Below are 13,189 nucleotides of genomic sequence, written 5' to 3'. Positions count from 1 at the left end.
GAATCAAGAATGCCAATATAGAAGTAAATTGCAATCAACATATAAAATATTGATAGAAAAGTACTGCTGGAAAAGCCATGAGATGTTTTAAATCTTCAATCTTGCTTCAAGCTAAAATTATTTGGTTAGTCATCATAAGATTTTCTTAATTCAATATATTTATTTTAAATGAATTAATTAGAGGAAGAAAATTTTAATTATTAGTAAACACTCAGCCCCTGGAGAGAAAAGGAAGTATATGGCAATTTTCAAGTTGCCACAGCCATCTGATGGACGCTCCCTGAATGGCAGACATAAGGTCTCAAAGCTGAACTTACAGGAATCTCTAAATCTTTATCAATATCTTAGCTATCTCAGGCACAGTAAAGAATACCCTATAACCTACACATGAATAGTGGTGTCCTCCTTCAGACCAGAAAACTGAGGACATTTATTATTACAAAAATGTAATACTCATCTTGATCAAATACATTTGAAATTAAATAAAGACACATGGAAATTGGAATTATAGATTTTAGTGCTGTGTCCTAACAACACTTCTAAGGTATAACTTGCTTCTAATAAGAGAATGTTAGAAATTAAAGAATAGAATAGAATTAAATGGATTGACACCTGGAATATCCAATAATCCATGGCTTTCTGGATGTTGACTACAGCACCTGCAAGTGCTATCAACATTGTGGTGACCGAAAACTGTTAAAATCCTTTAAGTGGTCATTTCGTGGACATACTAAGAATAAAACAAATCAACAAAGCAGTCAAAAATAAAAGTTGAAAAGTGCTAATCCTATTATTAGTACCATACCAGAAAAAAAAACCTTATAGATGCTGGATATTAGACCTTTGTTGGATGCATAGTTTACAAAAAATTTCCCCCATTCTGAAGGTTATCTGTTTACTCTGCTGATAGTTTATTTTGCTGTGCAGCTCTTTAGTTTAATTAGATTCCATTTGTCAATTTTTGATTTTGTTGCCATTGCTTTTGGCATCTTCATCATGAAATCTTTCCCTGTCCCTATGTCCTGAATGGTATTGCCTAGGATGTCTTCCAGGTTTTTACAGCTTGGGATTTTACATTTAAGTCTTTAATCCATCTTGAGTTAATTTTCATTCTATTGTAAAGACACATGCACATGTATGTTTATTACAGCACTATTCATGATAACAAAACTATGGAATTAACCTAAATGCCCATCAATGATAGACTGGATAAAGAAAATGTGGTACATATAAACCATAGAATACTATGCAGCCATAAAAGAAGAATGAGGTCATGTCTTTGCAGGGACATAGATGGCACAAGAGGCCATTATCGTTAGCAAACTAACACAGGAACAGAAAACCAAATACCACATGTTCTCACTTATAAGTGGGAACCAGATGATGAGAACACATGAACACATAGAGGGGAACAACACACACTGAGGCCTTTCAGAGGGTGGAGGGTGAAAGGAGGGAGAGGATGAGGAAAAATAACTGATGGGTACTAGGCTTAATGCCTGGTGATGAAATATCCTGTACAACAAACTCCCATGACACAAGTTTATTTATTTAACAAACCTGAACTTATACCCCTGAACTTAAAGGTTAAAAGTTAAAAAAGGAGAAAAAAACCAGCATTTGTAATTTCAAACAATAAAGTGAAGTCAAATTATGCGTAATCTTCAATAGTTTGACTTTGGCTCAGTAGTATCAAAGGCAACAAGAGAACTGAAAAACTCACGACATAAAAGTTCAGTAGTTTTAATTACATTGGGCATATTTCTTTTCCTCGAAAAATGACAACTTAGAATGTTGAATGATGGATTTTATTACGTATATGCTTGTAGAACATTTTTATAAATGTTATGCCAACTGTCTTTAGTTCTGTTTGCATTACTTCCTCAAAATCTTTGCTGTTGTTTTCCTTTGGTCAGCATGGGGAGCACTGGTGGGAATGTATTGCAACTTGGGAGCTCCCATGAGGAAGCATTGCACCTGAAACAATATCCAATCCTGGACATAAAATGTATCATTAAATATCTTGAGAATAGTGAGACATTATAAAACACTGTACAGTTTTAATTCTTCAATTAGTTTTTCAGTATTGGATTGAATTAAATTCAATACTAATTTAATTATTATATCTTAGAACATGTCTTAGTAGGAACAACTTTCCAGGTGAAGTCTCTTAATGAAGCACTGGACCCAGAACTAGAATGTCACCCTCTGATGGCATCTATTATCATAGTATTATGTCAACGTGATGCGTCTGAACAACCATCAGTATGCCTTACAACAGAAGTTATTCTGGCAAAATTAATAGTATGCTTTTTTCTTAAGACCCAAGGGTGAAATGTGGGGGAGTAAAATTTTCACCAATCCACCCATCTTGGCCTCTTTAGCATAGTACAACCAAATCAAGAGATATATGAACTTAAAGCTATATATAAGCTATTCAGGCCAACAATATCTAATTCTCACAGAGGCAAAAGGTTGTAGGACCTAAATTATCCATAGTAGCTGCTTGAGCTGATAAAAGCACCAGGCAATTTCTAAACTCCCCACTTTACTTTGTGCAGCTACAACTGTGTTTTAAAAAGTCCCACACAAGGCTTTAAAGTGACTCATTTGTAATATACTGCAGATGGTACTTCCATTTATTATTGGGTGTTGCTCTGCACTGTATTATAACTTCAGCGTTTGGACAGCAATCAAAGCATTTTTCACCCAGTGGCCTCTACTTTACAGACAATACTATGGAGTTATTTCCTACCAATATAAAGAGCAATTTTAGTAATCTCGATGACTTATGTACATAACAGCTTGTAATATTAACACACCAAACTTAAAATCAGTTTGCATTATTTTTAACTGGCTATGAAAACCTGCCCAAAGATTTTAAATGAAATATCTCCCCCAACTGCATGTAAGTCATTATAAGCCTCCTATCAGAAAGCATTTATTATGGCTCCCACCAATTCACCTTTCTTAATAGTTACAAATTGTCTATAATTTCCAACAGTTGGTCTCAGTTCAAAAATAAACTTTTTCACAGCTAAACTAACCCATTTTCAATGTCCATCCACCATAATTTTCAAAACGCTTCACTATAAAAACTGGAAAGTTTTGGGTACAAAAGGAATGCTTAAAAAACAAATGTTCCTAATATTTGTGTTTACATATTGGATTTTTTACAAATACCTGGTTTAAATTATTTCTGTGACCATAAAATTTTATAACAATGGGGGTAAATAATCTATCTTAAAATCAATCATTTTCATAATGGAACAGTATTTCAGAAATGGAATCTTTTGTACTCGAAAATTTGTTTTTATTCATTTCTTATCTTTCTCCTTCTTTCCAAAAACAGCACAAAGCTATTAGAAGAATTTACTAGATTTATCTTAAATTTTGCCAAGATCTAGAATGCATGTGGCCTTGACCAATCTCATTAGCCTAATGATAGTGAGATACATGAGGCTTTCGTCATCTCAACCCCATATGGGGTCTGGCTTCAAGGGAAAATGCAGCTTTCATAAAATAACCTCGGAAGATAACAACTGCACCACCGTCTGTTCAAACATACGCGTCAAATCTCTGCTAAATTTACACATTCTACTTCCAAGCTTTGCTTCTTCATTTATCCAGAAAACATTCATTTATATTTATTTTCTTTCAAATACATCAGGCTTTTTGTATACCACTCAAGAACATTGTTGAATCTTCCTGAAGATAATCTCTGCATTGATTATAGTACATGAAAAGAATCATTTCTTTCATACCCCCCAGTTCTTTTTTTTTTATACATACACAAAAAGGGCTGGCTTAATTTAGAGAAAATGAGAGTTCTAGTTTAACTTGTAATTTTTCTTATCCTATCACCAGAAACTACATTCTTGTCCCTGACTTTCCTCTTAAATGTTTGTTTGTTGTTGGGTTTGGGTTTTTGGTTTAGTTTGGTTTTTGCTTTTTTGTTTGTGATGACTCTTCTAACCTTACATTATCTTAAAAAAACAAAAACAAAAACAAAAACAAAAACACCTACGCATAAAATGTTCTAATGTTTCCTACTTGGCTGAATCAGAAAGAATCAATTACTGTGTAGAATTTCACTGAAACTTCGAAGATAGATAACATCAAACTCTGTAACATGTTAGTGACGTTTTTTCTTTGCACCTTTTCATCTCTCTTCACTGTGAAAATCTTTTGAGGAAATAGTATGTAGTTACTAAGTAATCCACATATTCTCTATTTTCCCTTTACATTTATTTTGCTTTGATTCAGGAAAAAATACATATCTGTTATGTTTTAAAATAATACTAACTTCTGAACACTCTAATGATTCTAGTTGTCATGATCTCTCATTTTGACTTTGGCAATTATTCTCATACGTACCCAAGATAACCTGCCCAGTCTAGACATCACTTCTTCCTTGTCCTTCTCTTTTTGTAATATACTTTATGCCCATATAGTGCCTTTTATCCACAGATCTCAAAGTGCTTCTTTTTTTCTAATATGCCTTTATATTCTCTAGAGAACCAAAGAGGCTTTTTTTATTGTACCTCTGGCTTTCTTTTATGGATGAAATCTGGTCTGGTTGCTAAGAAGCATGGATTTGAATACACTCTCTAGCAGCTTCTACCCTTCTGCTTTTAAAATGGTTATTTTTTTTAATCCATTGAAGTGCAATTTGACTATCATTTTTTAAAATCTCCTTTTAAAAGTCAAAATGCAACTCTCTGGAAACCAATGAATCTCATTGCCACGGTATGGTAGGTTCTCCTGCTTCATGATCTATAATCATTTCTTCAGTGTCAGTAATAAAATGCTTCAGTAACCTCTCCCAGCCCCTTGGCATTCTGCCTACTAGTGTCAGGCCTTTCTCCCCCTGCAATCCTACTACTCAAAGAGCCAAGAGTGATGGTGCTGCTGCCATGGCAACTTAGAACATTGAAGGCTTGGAAGTCTTTTCTTTGTTTTATATGAGATATTAACTGAAGAACATTGCATATTTAAGAGGCTTATTTCATTACCTATTTCCCCTGAGTTCTTTTCTCCTCCCATATAGACTTGCCTATCTATATATGGCCTTAATTTCTAGACTAACAAGTAGTTTTTTATTCTGCCTCATTTACCGAATGAGCATTCCCTTGTTACCTTGCCCGAGGTCATGCATGTGTTCCCAGGTATGTAAATAATAGTTGCTGGACATCAAATATACATAAAAATGGCCACTAATCTGAATCTTTTTCTTCTTCCAAGTAGGCCAATTCACTTAAATGTATATTAGCCATTTACTGTGTGCCAAGCACTGGGCTGGGTATTGGAATGATCTGCAGAATATCATTGTCTAATTAATATAATAGACATAAACAGAAATATAAACAAGGTGGGGGCATAAAGTCAGAGGCGTTCACAGGATATTAAAAGAACACCCAGAGAGGCTCTTTGTCCTTATGCTTAAAGGAATGAGGATGTCAGGAAAAAGACCCTGGTAAAGAGGGAGTCTGAGCAGAGGTATATAGGAAGAATAGAAGGTAAGTAGGCAGAGTGCCCAGAAAAAGTGTCCCAAGAATAAGAGAAGCATGGATAATGGCTTGCAGGTGATAAACACCACATCGCATGGGAGAAATTACTACTTTACTGTTACTAAGGCATAAAATCAGAGTGAAATATGCCTTAAAAATAGTAGAAGACATTATCAAGGACCAGATCCTGAAGGGCCATATGCAACATGTTGAATGTGCAAAATGGACAATTAAAGAACACTTTGATTTCATATGACCTGACTTCAGTGTAATATTAGCACAAAGTACTAGCAAACTGTGCTAATGAATCCTATCTCTTATCAGTCATTGTAAGGAGTAATTTTAAAAAAAAAAATGAAAATTCAAGTGCTTGGAAAGGAGTCCCTCGTGGCTGTAATGGAAAGTGAGAAAGTAATGGAATCCAAGGTGGGTGGCAAGCTACCCTCAGCAGAAAGTTAGATCTGGAGTAAGGTAAGTATTTGAAGTTGCCAAAAAAAAAAAAAAAAAAAAAAAAAAGTAAACTGCATGACAATGAGTATATCCCACTGACACATCAGAATTATAGTCCATGAGGTTCAACAAAGTTGCAGTTTGCAATAGACTAAGGCCCAAAGATGCATAATTTATGATGTATATCCAACCATGCTTCATTACACTCAATATGAGGTCAATACCAGCACTTTCCTTATTAAAATGTTCTTTTTTTTTTTTTCAGAATTGACTTTCCTCATCAGGTTAAATACATCCTTTGTTTGCCAGTGAAGTCCACATGCTTAAGGAGAAAGAGGTCCCTTAGAAGAAATGCAGAAAGAATGGGTCTTCCCAACATATGAGAAAAAATAACATCTTGTATTTCCTATAGTCCTCAACCAACAAACAAAAAAGTAGTTACCATATATCATAGATTAGATAACTGATTCACAGACAAAAAGATTATATAACTAATTGAAGGTCATAGAGAAAATCAGCTTTCTCAAGATCAGAGCCCAGTCCTCTGACTCATTGTTTGAAACTTCCCATTATGCCATTTATCTAATGGAAGGCTGTGGGGTTAATCTACAATTACACTTTGCCAAAATCCTTTCCAAAAATCTTTAGCTTGACATTGATCTAGGATAACAGATGATGCCTGAATCATAAGGAGGATTTCAGACTCTTTATCTCTTTGTGTGATAACAAAGATCTGAAAGCTTTGTTAAGAAAACTGGTGATAAGCCAGTTTCTGAACAAACCTCTGGTAAAAGTTCTGAGAAATAGGGACCCATAGAGTTAAAAGGAGCTGGTAGATTTCTAATGGAACACTATCATCTTCGGAAGACCTCTAATTGTATATTTTATAGTCTACTTGAGACTGTGTTCCACAGCATTTCTTTTAGGCACTGAGAGCTGTGGCAGGGGTTAATTGACCAGGAAAAGCATTCATCATTCCAGGTTTGTCATTTAAGCAGAATGGTATCATCTGCACAATCCCTTTCTGCATATTTGGACCTAATAGGATGTAGAAAAGTTCATAATGGAGTAAAGTTTCAGAATTTGAGTTGATCTTCCCCCTAACTTCCTACCAGAAATTGCCAATGCATAGCAACATATCATCTCCTCAGTTCTTTAAAATAATCTTTGAAATTGGAAATAAAAAATTACAGTATTATTTTACTATTCAGTCAAGTTACATTTTGCTTATGTCAAAATGCTATATGGATGTATCTATTGACCATTCCAATAATTTCATTGTTAATCAGTGAGGTTGCCAAAAAAAGAATAGGATAATTCTATTTCTACATAGGGACTCTATAGTCAAAGCAACTGTGACACATAGGAAGCTGAAAATGACACTACAATATGGATTGGGACAGTCTTCTCTAAATATATATTTTAAAACAGCTGAAGGGCCAGTGGAATGTGAGTGCTTTAAGAAATGTTGGACATCACTTAGCCTACCCCACTTTTTTAGGGAAATAGACAACTGAAGCCCAGGGAAGGCAGTTATAGAGTTAAGAGTCATGACTTGAATCCAGGTCTTCCTATCCCCAAACTGCGCTGAGGAGCCCTCTACTACTCAGCTTCCCCACTTTCTCATGCTGGCTTTTGCTTCCACAATGAACCATTGCAACAGCCTCCACCAAACCTTTAGTCTGAGTTTAAAATAACCTCTCAACTCCTAATCCCAAATGCCTTTCATTCACTCTGCAATTGTCTTTACTGTTCTCTTTATCTTTACTTTAATGACCCTCACTCTTTTGTACAACTCCATTCATTCATTCATTCAAAAAGATGCATGGTGTGTTCACCATGGGCTGTGTGCTCCCTCCACTTCTCCACATGACACTATCTTCTCCCTTCTGGTTTGGCCTGCTTTGTCTGCTTTGCTCTCCTCACTTTTTCTTTCCACCACCTAAATATGGGCATTTCTTAGGGTTTTTCTCAGTTTTCCTTTTGCACACTTCTTTACTCATAATTTTCATCCAATTTCATGATTTTGACTGCCATCTGCTGTGTCTGACTATGGAATTGGCATCTCTAGCTCTGATCTTCTCAGAGTCTGGACAACCTTCCTCCAACAAGGTTCAATTGGAAAGCTCATATTCGCTGGAAACAAAACCCATCTGAAAACGAGTACATTCTCTCCCTCAAACTTACTTTCTCTAAAGACAATCCTGCCCTTATTCAAAATGTGGCCACAGCCAATCAGCAAGGCCTTAATGCCAAAACTCATACCTAAGAGGCTCCTCTGATGCTTTGGGTTAAAAAACTCACCCTGTGCTACCAATTATCACTGCACATCTGCTCCTCCTTTCCACTCACACTGCTTCTCCTTTAGGCTCCAAGTCCTGACCTATTTATCCCCCTTCCCTCTAGCTCAAATATTATTATAAAAAATCTTGAACACACCAAAAAATTATAAGAATAGCACGTTGCTCATCTGTACATCCATAAACTAGACTCAAAAATTTTTTAACATTATGTCATATATACTTCTTCTAGATCTATATCTGGATCTAGCTATATATACAGAGATAGGGATGGAATGACTATGAGTATGGGTCTGAGTATGAATGTAGATATAAATATATACAAAGCCATAGAAAAGGTTTACATGTAAATATAGATACAGATAGAATACAAATAAAAATACACATATGCATATACATATATTTTGCAGAAAAAAATGACAATAAAAGGCACATATGAGACTTCTCAGTATATAGCTCTTAAAAATAAGAACTTTTTCTTACTATACCACAAAATTATTATCAAAACTAAAAATTGACAGTTCATTAATATTACCTAAAATCCAGTCTATATTCAAATCTCTCCACTAGTCCCCCAGCTTTTGGTTTTTTGTTTGTTAACTATGATTCGATCACAGTTTACAAGTTGTGTTTGTAGTTAATTATTCTGTTTCTTTTATCTTTTTAATTTTTCTCTCTAGTATTTAGTTTTCATGACAGTTTACTTTGTGTTACAGAATGTCAGATAAATTAAATTTGTCTGATTGTTTACTTGAAATGCCATTCATCTATTTATTCTTCCCCCTTTAACTTGTGGGGACCTGACCTGTTCCAATCACTTTGTAGTTTGTGTTAGTTATTTCATCCAATTTCCCCAGTATTTTCTATAACAAATGAACCTTTGTCTCTACTCTTCTCCTGTTTTAATTCGTCTCCCAGAGTCTTCCCTGTCTCCACTCCTCTGCACCTGCAGCCCCGCACTGCCATCCCTCCTGCATCATTAAATTCAGGCCTCTTAGTTTTTCTTTAAGACTTCCTCAAGCTGACCCTGACCCACTTCTGTGATTTTATCCTGTATTTAAATATTGGTTCTGGACAAACTGCTCCCTGGAGCACACCATGTACTTCCTTACCACTCTGCTTTTGCTCTTTCTGATTTCTCCAAGTCCTCCCCTCAAGGAGTAGTTCAAATACTTCCTTCATGAATAACAATAAATTTCATGTTAACATTTCCCAAGACCACTCCAGCAGCTACAAATATTTTCTTCCTCTGCACTCATAGTCCTTCATATTCATATGATATATTAGTTATGTCCCACCTCAAAATATTCGTTTAATCGTTTCTCAGAGATCACTCGCACTTGTACTGTATAGGTTTTTGCCTTGTCCTCAACCATATTTTCTATTCCATTAGTGTAGCGTTTGCACAAAGTTCTTTTTACATTAGCATATACTTTTACCTAATAAATTGATATTCAATAAATATTTGTTATCCTGACTTGTTGACAAATCATAGAATAACCAGACAAATGGAAAATTCAAACTTTGAGTTTGAATGAGACTTAACTTTGTCAAATTATCCCTCGTATTTGATAATTACTTAGACTTTTCACAGTCACTAGTAGTAAACACAAATGCCAAGTCTCATTTGTTACTCTATGGCCACTTAAGGTCTAATGTAACTCCAATACATATAAAATGCCAAGTTTCATATGTACTTTTTGGCCACTTATAGACTAATGTAGTTGGGAAAGAACTAGACTTATAATTGAAGGACCTGAATTCAAGTCACAGCTCTGCTCACACTAATTATATGCCCTTGTATAAGCTACTTAAATACTTTTGATCGCAGTCTTATTGTCTATACAAAGGGAATAACAACATCCTCATTCACAATCTGTTGGGGAAAAATGAAATAATAATGCAAATACTTTAATTCAATCCCTAAAAGTTGTGATGTTCTTAATAATTATTACTTCAATCTAATTCATGAGATTTCACTCCCTTGCTTTAAGTGTGGAATAAATAACAATGAATTTCATGGTAAAATAGAGGCTTTTTAAATGCCTGAAATCTAGTAATTCTAAGAATTTGCTAGTAGTAACTCTGAATATTAAACTTGCCAAAAATACAAATACTCACCAAAATGTGCAGAGGACTATTATAAACTTACATGACATGTGCAAAGTGACTGCTCTGTTCATCTTAGACAGATGGAATTTCATGGCCAGAGCAACTGCATGGTCTTCAGAGGCAGACTGTCCTTGGTTCATTCTGCCTCATCCACTTACAGGGTTGGTTGGTAGGTACAATAATACCTACCTGAAAGTTATTATTATTAAGTGAGATAACGCATGTGAAGTTTTAACCTAATGTCATGTATGTAGTAAGTGCTCAATAAAGAGTTGAATCCCAGCACCTTGGGAGGCCAAGGCAGGTGGATCACCTGAGGTCAGGAGTTTGAGACTAGCCTTGCCAACATGGTGAAACCCTGTCTCTACTAAAATACAAAAATTAGCCGGTGTGGTGCCAGACGCCTGTAATCCCAGCTACTCGGGAGGCTGAGGCAAGAGAATCGCTTGAACCCAGGAGGTGGAGGTTGCAGTGAGCCAAGATCGTGCCATCACACTCCAGCCTGGGCAACAAGAGTGAAACTTCACCTCAAAAAAAAAAAAAAAAAAAAAAAAGAGTGGCTAGCATGTTATTGTTTCTCAATACCAATCTTAAGCAAAGAGCTTTGTCCCAAAGTTCTTCTCAAAAGTCAAAGATGGAAATTTCCAAGCTATTCTGTTGCTCACCCTAACTCCTCTGCTGCAACCCATCTTGTTGAGTCACTACCTTCCTCAAACACCATTCTTTCCTGTCTGAGTCTTTGTCTGTGCTATGCTGCAGCTCCTGGACAGACTTCTTCCTGGTCACCTGCCCAAATCCTAAAGATTTGACTCCAGTTCTCTCTTTCATGGTGACTATCACTTTTGAATCTATGGCACCTTGTCCTCCTTTGACCTACTCCAGTGACACTCACATCAGATTTAGTTATATACATTAATTAAATTAAATTTCCTTTCCATTATAACATGTTTTTTCTACCAACTAAATTATAAATTTTTTGACAGCAAAGATGATGTCTTGTTCCCCAGCCTACCTCAGTGTCATAACAATAATTATTTGATGAATTAATATAGGCAACTGACTATGACAAAAACACCTTTAGATTGTGTGAAAGTTTATAGAGAGAGCATTTTTATTCATAGGTTATGAATTACCTTTTCAAAGGGAGAAGAAAAACATACAACCTGGAAGAGATCAGATCAAATTGGAACATCCATTTCTAAATCGTCCTTGTCCCCATGAGGCCTTTAAAGTGACAAATTAGAATTTTTAACCATTTATGAAAGAATACAGATGATTTTTAGTGACAGTAACTTCATCTAATCATTTTAAGGAAAGGAGAAATGTATTGGTTCGTATAATTCTAAAGCGCAGAATTAGCTTCAGCTTTTTTGTCAGCTTGACATCAAATGGTATCAGCGGGGCTCAGTTTCTCTCTCAGATCTCCTTAATTCCAGCATTGGCTTCAATCTTAAGCTACATGAGGAGTCAGGCTGGTGGCAGCAGCCTCAGCCTGCATGCTTCCAGAGTCTGTTACAGAATAGTAGCAATATTCTTTTGCCCAAAAGTCACAGTCTCATGAGATCTGGTTGGCTCTGGGTGAATTCCATAATTCCCCTTGAACTAATCACCATGACAAGAAGAGGCAGCACAGAGGCTTACTGAGGCCCACATCTTTAACCTGGGTCAGAATTGTTGTCAGCTGGCTTCCTGGAACCACACAAACTGTCGGTAGGAAGGGGAGGTTCCTTGGAGGTAAATATATATGAGTATCAGAGGTGGATGAATGGAGACTGTGAAAACATTTCCAGGACTGTTAGGCACCTAGTAATCTTTCAATAAACTCACTGAGTGACTTAATCAGGGCTTTTTCCATTATATGTTAGAACTGTGCTTCTGTGTTTTTTCAATGTCGAGGTACACAGAAGATAATAGTAGTTCTGTGTTGCACTGAGGTGAGAAGGATCCTTGTGACTAGAGGTCAATGGCTACTCTGGCAGCTCTAAGTGCTGAGAGAGTCAGTATCTCAACACATTACAGCACAGCAGTACGTGGATGGAAAAACTCTGCTCATGAGCCAAGATCATATTTGGGAAAGGACACTTGATTAACAGCCTTAAGTCTTGGATTTTAGATCCAGATTTACCACATACTTGTTGTAGGTAGTTGAGGAAGCAAGTCTCAATTTCTCTACATCTTTTTTTCCTTGTTGTAAAATAGAGATAATAATGCCTTCCTAGCACACCTCACAGAATTACTGAAAACATCATATGAAATAATGGTATTAGTATATTTTGTAAACTACAGAGTGTTATTACAAATGCAGAGAATTATTCCTATTCTCTGGGACTCAGTTTCCCACTTAAAAAATACGCTGGAGAATAAGATAAGACATGATATCTGTAATACTTTCTCATACTGAATTTATAACTATTATTTTGCTTCATAGTTACATAAATCCACAAGAGTCAGTGAGGTTGCTCAAAGTAAATATAACTGACGGTACAGACACATGGGTAAAATGAGGTTAGCCAGGATATGCATACTTATAAAGGCTTAAATTATTGATCCCATTACTTTAAAGGATATCTGAAAGAGCATTGAACATCATTTGCTTAAGCAAACATAAACAAAATAAGACCTGGATTAACCAAAACTCTAGTAAAGAGTTGGCAATGGACACATAATTATAAGCTTCATCCCAGATGCAGCAACAAATGTTAACAAGAGAATAGAAGCAGACTGCAGAAGTTAACTGGAGGTAATAGAAGATTAGAGGCCAATCTGAACCAAGGAGACAAGACAGGGATTGCTGACTATTACAGAGGACCTAATTTC

General features: G+C 35.8%; 1 protein-coding gene across 1 annotated transcript in view; it reads right to left on the bottom strand.

Moving 5' to 3' along the window:
• NXPH1 (neurexophilin 1) overlaps positions 1 to 13,189 on the bottom strand; it is a 313,051-nt gene that overhangs the window by 120,185 nt on the left and 179,677 nt on the right. The gene's annotated exons all lie outside the window — the stretch shown is intronic.

The sequence above is a fragment of the Pan paniscus genome, chromosome 6 (genome assembly GCF_029289425.2).
Source record: "Pan paniscus chromosome 6, NHGRI_mPanPan1-v2.0_pri, whole genome shotgun sequence".
Taxonomy (NCBI): Eukaryota; Metazoa; Chordata; class Mammalia; order Primates; family Hominidae; genus Pan; species Pan paniscus.
The sequence above is the reverse complement of the archived record's forward strand: the minus strand, read 5'-3'. Positions and strand labels throughout refer to the sequence as shown.